At 38.8% G+C, this 9,596-nt stretch overlaps 1 long non-coding RNA gene and 3 pseudogenes across 1 annotated transcript; 1 reads left to right on the top strand and 3 right to left on the bottom strand.

The window, feature by feature from the left end:
• Window positions 1-774: 774 nt before the first annotated feature.
• On the bottom strand, window positions 775-2,796 carry LOC113350584 (annotated as a pseudogene).
• A 253-nt stretch (window positions 2,797-3,049) lies between these two features.
• On the bottom strand, window positions 3,050-3,517 carry LOC113352909. The gene is made up of 3 exons (XR_003360982.1): window positions 3,417-3,517; window positions 3,227-3,332; window positions 3,050-3,085 (listed from the first exon to the last, which is right to left on the bottom strand). It is a non-coding gene; the product is annotated as an uncharacterized LOC113352909 (long non-coding RNA).
• Window positions 3,518-3,598: 81 nt separating this feature from the next.
• On the bottom strand, window positions 3,599-9,574 carry LOC113350583 (annotated as a pseudogene).
• Window positions 7,204-7,352, top strand: LOC113354668 (annotated as a pseudogene).
• Window positions 9,575-9,596: the final 22 nt, after the last annotated feature.

The raw sequence follows: 9,596 nt of genomic DNA, 5'->3' as shown, positions 1-9,596 counted from the left end.
TTTTGCTTGATTCATCGTACGAGACACCTCCTCCTTCGAATCATGATTCACAAGTGTGGTGGGGACAGAATTTCCAGTTCGCTCCGAGGATTCGCATACCACCATTGCAAATAGGTGCGTCAAAATCTCTGCCATCAAAATCTCAGTCTCTAATTTCGCTGTTTTTGATCCAGAATGGTTTAGTAGAGAGTTGTTTGTCCGTATGTTAGCGAAAAGCGGAAGGGATGGGTAACGAGTGAACAAAATCAAGAAGAGCTGAACTAGAGATTTAAATTCTTCCACTGGTTTAAGAGGAAGAAATTCTTCCACTGGTTTTACTGATGTTAAGCTACCGCAGATGGTTGTAATAAGAAAACTGATATTACTAGGGTGAAAAACACAGTTTTTTATGCCTACATCATACAAAATCTTTACATTTTCTCAGATTCCATCCAAGAGTAAGAACTTGTTTGTTTGCAGCTGACTCGGCGTCTGAATCTGAGTCAACCCCTGACTCGGACCGAGTCAGCAGTCAGACCGTTTGTTTTCCATTTTGAGTCAGACCTGACTCGACCTCTGACTCAGACATAACCCCTGACTCGGACTCATTTGAGTCAGGTAACAAAATACCCCTGACTCATGGGACCAAACCACTGACTCACTTATTTCCGAGTCAGATGAGTCAGATCTGACTCAAAACAAACATATCGACTCAGATCCAGATGAGTCAGGTGATTTCACTCAGATCCAGATGATTCAGATCCAGACGACTCAGATGAATCAGGAGTAAACAAACATGGTGTAAAACCGAATTAGCTTGTAGTGTCCAAAAAACTGAATAACTGAAACATACTCGAGCAGGAAAAGCTTCACTAGGGGATAATCACATTCAATATTCTAACATCCATGATGGGTTTGCAATTACCGTCAGTCTCCACCTTCCCTATACCCTGTATATAGTGAGTAGCAATTAAGACTCAAGACTTGATATTTGGCTTAGTAATTAACTTGATGTTTGTTTGCAAGTACGTGACGAAAGATAATATACCTGTACTACATCCATTCCCTTCACAACTCTACCGAACACAGTGTGCTTATTATCCCTCTCTGGATGTGCCACAGCGTCGGTTATAAGGAACCGAGAGCCATTAGTGTTCGGCTCCCCCTCATTATCCATGGACACGGTGAAAGGTAAGTCATCCCTCAAACTGCACATATTAGAAAAAATAACCAGTAAGCTTCCTAACAAATGAGAGCCTGACGCTAAAATGTACAGGTTAAGAAAACAATCAAATGTTTAACTAGCTTTTACAATGTCAATCAGCAATAGGAGTTACCTTTCGTGGAACTTATCCTCAAAGTTCCCACCCCAAATAGACACCCCATTGGTGAGAGGTCCCCGAGGAGATCCGGTCTTTATAACGACGCCTCTTACAACCTCGTGGAAAATAACGTTATTGTAATAACCATTGCGGCAGAGAGTGATGAAGTTGTCCACAGTTTTGGGGCATTCTTCTCTGTACAGTTTTATGTAAATGTACCCCAGTTTTGTGTGCAGAATCTGATTCAAAAGGCCAATACATGGATAAACCATACGTATATAACCAAAATTGAGTAAAACAAGTACGATTACAATAGAGTGAAAGGAAAAATGGACCCACCACATGATCTACAAAAGAAGTTATAACAGATGAAGCAGCAACCAATTCCTCGGCAGGGAGGTTTTCATCCCTTCCGTTGTTTGGTTCTCGTCGACTGAAATATTCATAAGTAATAACAGAAATTTGAATTCTAGATAAAGTTTCGGGTTTTCTTGAAGTTTTGTTACATATTCACAAGTTATAAGGGAATCTGACAGCAAATCATATAGCAAGCAAGATAGAAAAGAGACTCTTTTAGATACCTGAACAAATAGATTCTGTGTTTCTTGAAAGCGCAGCAAAGGAGAGTGGGATCTGTCGAAGGATCTTTGCTCTCGTCGACATTAGCTGCAGCTGCAGAAATTTTTCTCACCTTTGTACTTGTGTAGCCTTGATACAAAGCAATTTTTAAAAATCTATCATTCATCTCAACCTTTCCAAGAATTCGTTCAACTTCATTTGTCTCTAAATTTACTATATGTGCACATACAATTAACATAAAGAAATTTCAATATTAGTACTGGCATTCATTAACTATTATGCACATGTGAGAACAATAGTTTCGTAAGCCTTGCCTTAATGCCAAAAATTGTTGTATATATGATGAAGTTAGAGCTCTCATCAAAGATCGCATTTAGTTGAGGCACATTTTCAGTTCTCTCTATTTCCCCCTCAACTGCTACTCTTCGATCAAAATCATTGGCTCTAACATATTAAGAGGAACATTGTCCCTTTGGAGTCTTTGTGCCGCCTAAATGAGTAGCAAAAACTTATTAAAAGTCTCAAAAAGCTAATTGTCGGAAAGAACTGACTGAAGTGAAAAGTATTATTACCTCCAGGGACTCATCATACTGTTGCCAAAGCGTACCACTTCTAAAATGAAACACACGTATTTTACGATCAGGAGATGTAATGGCGAATTTCTTCCCGTCCGGGCTAACCTACAAAGATAAAGATTAACACCTCAGCCGCAAATACAAAAAGTAGGAAACCTGGTATAGAGGATCCTTCAATCATAAAGCATACTACTTGACATAGGCACTGAACCCATATGGTTCTGAGAGCTGCCTTTCTACCATACCTCAATTGTAGAAACATAGGTTTTGCACTTAAAAACATCAAGGAGATTGGTGTCACTATTCAGTTTGAAATTCACTCTGCAAAATGTAATGGCATATTATCAATGGTAAGAGGTAACTACAAGAAATTTACTCAGAAACCTAAGACTAAGCATGCGACATCAAACAAAATAACGACCAACTAATGCTAATTCAATAATCAATTGCTTTCAAATTATCTGGAACTTAGTCCAAATTGTGTTTGATAATGGAAATAACTTAAAGAGACACTAAATGAGTGAAGCAAACTTACCGTTAGCACTCCCAGTAATGAGAATCTCTGCTAGTTGTGACACAGCCACTGCCACATGTGTGACTACATCCTGATGCATAGAGCTGTTTTCATACCTATATCTAGAAAACCAAATATTCATCATGGTTCATACTTCATGTATTGTAAGATTTTTCTTTTTAAGTTCAAACCCTAACTCAAAACACACACACACACAAAAAAAAAAAAAAAAAAACAGAACAAGAAATACAACTCACTTAATAGCAGATGGCAGGGAATCAAGATAAGCTTGTTCAAACTGCAAAGCACGTTTGCGAGAAGGAGGAGGACCGATTATTGGGTCTTCTTCTTTAGCATTCTGATCTTTGTCCACCAGTAAAGTGTCATTCAATAAGCAATATGTTATTGAGGGATTATTTTCTTTCAAAGTTAAGGGTAATTAAATACCTTCCACAATGTTGCCAATGGATACTGCTTTTCCCTGGATGCTTCTGTGTCTTTCATTTTATCTTGAAGAACTTTCTCAAAACCTTCAGGTTTCTTCTGCTAAGTTATCACAACAATTACAGATAAAAGCCAACGCATCGATTGTGAAAAATAGATATTTTACCTTCTTCTTTCTGTCCGCCTCAGAATGCACATGTTCTATAAGTCCACCAGTGGTCAAATTCTGGTAGGTTTGAATGCAAGAAGTCACAGGAAATAGAATCTCAACAATTTCACTTTTACCCTCTTTAGCAGCAATATCTACTGCAGTCATTCCTTCCTGTGTTTTTCAAAAATAAAAGAGAAGTTTAATTCCATAATCTGGGTCATGGAATAACCCTATAACTAGTCAACCAGTTCTCTCAATTGTAGTGCCAAATTTCCTGACTTCTGGTGGAAAAACTAGTCACACCCAACCAGAATGCTACTTACATTCTCAAGACATAGGTTTTCATGCATGTAGGCATCTTGGCAATCCCGATAGGTTTTAGAAGAAGTTTGAAGTAGGAGAAATGAACTAAAAGGCAAAGCATTAGGTATCCGTACATTATCCGTAGCATCAGGATTGGCAACCTTCTCAAGAAGATACTTTACGCAGTTCAAATGCCCGTTCACAGCTCCATAACATAAGGGAGTTCCACCTGAAAACAGAAACAACTGTAAGATAAATTTTTATTTCAGCTAAAGAGGCTTCCCTTATGATTAATAAGGATATATAATTGGGAAAAATACCAAAACCTAATTGATCAAACAATCAATCCAAGTTCCATTTCAGTCCCCTATACTATGTCTGTTCAGGAAGTACACTGAAAGTATTCTTGTTTTGTGACATCCTTACCAAGATCCACCACATCTTGTTGACAACAAGTATAATAGTTAGAAGAGTTATCCTCCCATTTTTTTCCTAATCTGTAACGAAATCCATGAAACTGAAGCAATAATGGACGATTCTCAATAGTGAAATCTGCTCTCTAAGAGATTATTTTCTACGAAAACAAGAATTTCAAGGTTACAAAGCAATCGAATCTGAAAAGAAGAAAAAAGATCAAAAGTAAGAAGTCAATTTGTGAAAAGAAACATATTAACATAACCAAATTTGCATGGACTATGTTTTGATCCCTAGACCTATTGCCCACTAGTTTTTTTTTCATTTGAATAGATAAAACAATAGTCCCACATAGACTAAAATCTAAAGAGATTTAGACTTAAATACCATATAATTGGCTAAAAGGGCATGGCCCTTGGGTCAACACACTTTTGTGTGAGTGAGAAGACCTAGACTAGGCAAGGTTGCCTTTCTCGTACGTGTCCATCCAGAAACATCACCAGTACACATGGTTTTGTTGCATGCATTTTTTCTCTCGTTTGTAACGTCTTGAACACTATATAAGGGAGAAGTCCTGAGATCATTTGAAACATAACAGAGAAAAAACACTGCCAAGTTCTAAGAGTACTCTCTTTGTATGCTACATTGAGGGGTACTATCAGTAGTTGTATCCTGGAGGTGACTCTCCAACTGCTATAGCATCTCAGAGGAGTAGTAGGCGATATTGCCTTTAGGACAGCGTATCATATACGTGCCTCTACCTTTTTTCTGTGCATCTCCAGGAACATCAGTCAAGCGTCGGTTTGAGCTAAGTATTCTCTTCTCAATTACTACGATTGTTGTTATATATTAACCCAACAGTCTAAAGGCAATATCGTCTTTACTATATTCAAAGACAACACTGAAAGTCTCACAGATGGTTCCCTGAGAAAGCAGTGGCTTTCTACACTCGAATCTTTCGAATATTACTGATGGAGGTGGTTTCCTAATTGGTGTAATCTGCTCGAACCCATAAGCAATTTCGATCAGCTTTGGTTCTGAACCTCTTAATCCACCAAAACATATTCCAGTAGGCATTCCATCATCCTTATACCCTGCTGGAACAATAATTCCAGGGTGTCCACCTATCGCCAGTACAGCAGAAAACCCATCTTCTGGAATGACGACCGCATCCAAGTCATTCATAATCATCAAACTTTTGAACCCTTCATTGCCAAGTTTCTCCATATTCAGCAGTGCTCCACTTCTCTCTGCCTCGGTTCCAGACGTCTTCTCAGTGTCTACCAGCGTCTTTTCCTGATCAATATGCATGATTAGTAAATATAATAAGCATCTCTAAGTGGGTATCGACGTAAAAACAATTGAATATCATTAGCAGTTTCAAAAGCTCACCAAAGACGGGTTATTCTTATTGAAGGCGATTACATCAGCTAACGACTTCACTGGAGAAAGACATCAGATCTTTCAAGTAGACATTTAGAGACTGCTTGAACTCGGATGACAAAGCAAACTCTTCACCACTTTGAGATGGATCCCAAATCATTTCGAGATTGTCCACTATACTTGCACCTGCATGCTTTCAGTTTGATAGAAAGGAGGAGGATTAATACACATAAGACCCCTTAATATTATAGAAGGTTATCGAAGTTCGTAGGATGATACCTTAGCGCATCGAGGTGTCCCATGAAGAGATTGAAAAGATATTCTGTAGGAAAATCGTCGTAGAATGCTCTCACTATCCCAAATCTTTTGCCTTGAAGACCATTCTTCTTTAAAAATTGACTGTAACCACCTCTAGGTATGAATTTTGTTGCTGAAGATGTTGCAACGGCATCGTTTGGACCAAAACCCACAATTGCATCCAATACGTATACATCATCCAATACTGTTCTGAAGATTGGCCTGTTCAACCCACCATCCTCAAGTTCATTGACTTGATTTATTGGAGAATTAACAAGAAATTAACATTTGCAACCAAAATTACTGTGCATCCCAAGTTCACAAAAACATACCCCACAGAATCCTGTCTAAGTGAGATTGGAATCACTCCAGCTCTACTAGTGAGTCCAACTGTAGGTTCAATGCTCATTCGCTTAGGCTGGCCTTACCCAGGATCAATGCTCCAGATTTTCTCAACTTTCTGACAACCCCTGCGTCACACGGAACCACAGATTTCAGCAGTTCAAAACCTTACACGAAACATTAAAGTAGCTCGAAGTAAAAGTATTAACACATGCAAATATATAAGAAGATCAACACATATTAAGTACACGCAATGAAGAATATGGAAACAAGATTAGTACATGCAAAGAATAATATTGATGTAATTAGTTTTATTTTCTTTGATTTATCTATAGGAATAAATTTAATTCTCTTGATGTAATTATAGTATTAGGATCTTCACTCATTTAATATATTTGTACAAGTATATATACAAAATAATGAAATCAATCTCAACACAGTTGTGTGAGTTAGAAAACCCAAAACCCAATATTGCAACAAGAAACTCTCAATTAGATCCATCTGTAATATCATGTTGTGTCGCCTTTGCATTAGGCTACTGCAAAAGCCTGGGATGCCCCTGCCAATTCTAATATTTAAGCTTTCAGCATCATATTATAGTATACATGGTTTGAGTTTTTATAGCATAATGCCAGCAGCCAGCTCTTTGTGACTAACTTAATTTGTATTAGGCTTTGGATGGTGATGTGCAATCGACTTAGCTTTTACAAGTGTATCTTGCCACCAAACTCCCATCTGTACAGCTCCTTCACAAGAGCCAACCATTGCTCATTAAATCCTGCTAAGCCCCAGCTTCCTGTTTTGACTACTGCAAATGCTCATTAGTCCCACATAGGCCATACAGGAAAGAATAGAAGGAAAACAAGCGTATAAGAAAAGCTTGAAATGCAACCTAAAATCATACTTACCTGGACAGGGTCTATGGCTGATCATTAAGGGTCATGGTCTAGGTTGGTGACTTCCATTGCACTTTGGAAGGGTGCTAGCTTAAGATCTCCCCACTGAGGGAGAGTCTACGTCATAATTTCGTTCGCGTGGCCCCTGCCAATTCTGCAAAAACTAAAATTTATCTGGTGCTGCAGCTATAGAACTCCTGTATAGTGAAGTGGTACTGCTTAAAACTCAGTTTAGCAGAGGCCTGTAGGGGAACCAGATTTGGGCATTTCCAATAGAGGCCATTTCCACTTCTTTATGCTGTTGAAACAATTTTGCTTGTCAGAGTGTGCTGATTAAGGAGGTGCATTTGCTCGCCCTTTCTTCAAAAATATGAAGAGCCTAAACTGTTAAATACAGAGAGAATTTATAGTGTGATGCAGTGCACCATGAATTCAATTGTCAGGCACCCCTTGGTTGCTGCTCCCAATTATCGGCCCTCTGCTATAGATCGTTAGGGGAGGTAAAAGTTGCCCAGTGATCAAATCGAAAGTGTAATGTAGATTTTCAATATCCATCCAAATATTAATGTAAATTTGCCCGGTGACCAAATGTCTTTGCCTGTGAATTCTACCTCCTAGCCTAAAGTCCAACCACATATGTGCACCACCTGACCTGAAATAGTTTTTCCGTGACCCAAAAACTATATCCTATCCAACATACATATGTGGTTGTACTATGAAATGGTGCCGAAACTGCACTACGAGTCATATTAGCCAGAGAAATCCATTATGACTGTCAAAACACCCCAAGCTAGGACAGAATTAGCTAGTACAGCAGCTATATGACTCGGACCTCGTCCTTTGTGATGCCACTAAGTAATGATAATGTAATCAGAAGAATCAAATAGAATATATGCTTGTTTGATCCGTATCTGTCTATAACAATGGCTTCTGTCACCGATGCTGCACAAGCTACAACGTGATTGAGAGTGGTAGCGGTGCAGTGCAAGAATAAATCTTGGAGGTTTAGAAGAAGTACTTCGGATATCTACATTTAACAAAACTTGGACAGTTCAAGAAGCCAGACCAGACTTGTTTGGGTACCTTTTGGTAAAGGGAGTTTTTTTGCTTATTTTTTTGCAAAAAGATTAAGCTCATATGCGCACATCTTCTTCAGAAGATCTGAAGATTTTGGGAACCCTATCCACATTGTGTGAGTTATATCATTGCTCAGACGTTAAGTGAAAGCAGGTTCTATTTAAGCTAATAAATTTCCTTCTAACCAATCAATGTGGGACTACAAATAAATTTCCTGACCAAAATCAGTTTCGAGTTTGTACAAATGGTACCATCATTTGTCCACTTCCCACAAAAATAAGAAGAAAGAAATAATAAATAATTGCACCAGCCGGAAATCGAACCCCGGTCTGTACCGTGGCAGTGTACTGTTCTACCACTGGTGCTTGCAGAGCTACTTTAGTTCCTTGGCATATTTCAATATTTAGGAAATCTTTTTCCCAAAGTTATTACTGACACCGATAATGCCTGGTTAACCAGACCAGTGACAAATGATGAAATCTGGAATGCCGTCAGGTCCACTAAGAGCCCCGGGTCCAGATGGTGTTCAAGGTGTTTTTCAGCACAAATACTTCTTTCAATATAAGTCTATGTAACTTCTGTTACAAGATTACATCCAAAATGTTAGCTTTAAGATTTAAACCATTTCTAGATAAATTTATCAGTCGACACAAAGTGCTTTTGTCCAAGGCAGATCCATTTTCGATCCTATCATGACAACCAATGAGATTTGTCATTCTCTTAAAGCTAAAAAGTGTCAGAAAGGCTGGATGGCTCTCAAAATTGACTTTGATAAAATGAGTTGGAGACTTATTCATCAGGTCCTTGAAGATCTGGGATTCAATAGCTGTTGGAGGAACTGGATTTTTCAATGCCTATCTTCTGTCTCTTTCCAAGTGTTAGCAAAATGGAGCTCCGGGTCCTGAATTTAAACCTAAGAGAGGTCTTAGACAGGGAGACGCCCTGTCTCCGTATCTGTTTATCACCGTCCTTGAAGTTTTATCAAGATTAATCTCTAAGGGAATAAGGGGAGCATGAAATGCAATTTCAGATAGAGTATGTGAGCAGTTGCAGAGTTGGCTTATGAAGATTGCACAATGATTGTTCAGCAGCAGCTCAGGCCTGTGCAAAGGCCTTAGCCAGAACCCACTCAGACTAGTGATCTCAGCTGACTCTGATGCTGACTCACCTGACCCGAATTGACTCGACCAATTCGCCTGACTCAGTTGATTTGTGTGACCGGGTGGACTTTGCTGGTGGTACAACAGCTGCAATATAAGATCCAACTGCTCCATCTGGAACTTTGTGTACAGTTCCATAGACAGAATTAATAATAAGATC

Source organism: Papaver somniferum, chromosome 2 (genome assembly GCF_003573695.1).
Source record: "Papaver somniferum cultivar HN1 chromosome 2, ASM357369v1, whole genome shotgun sequence".
Classification (NCBI taxonomy): Eukaryota; Viridiplantae; Streptophyta; class Magnoliopsida; order Ranunculales; family Papaveraceae; genus Papaver; species Papaver somniferum.
This window is presented reverse-complemented; position numbering and strand designations above follow the sequence as displayed.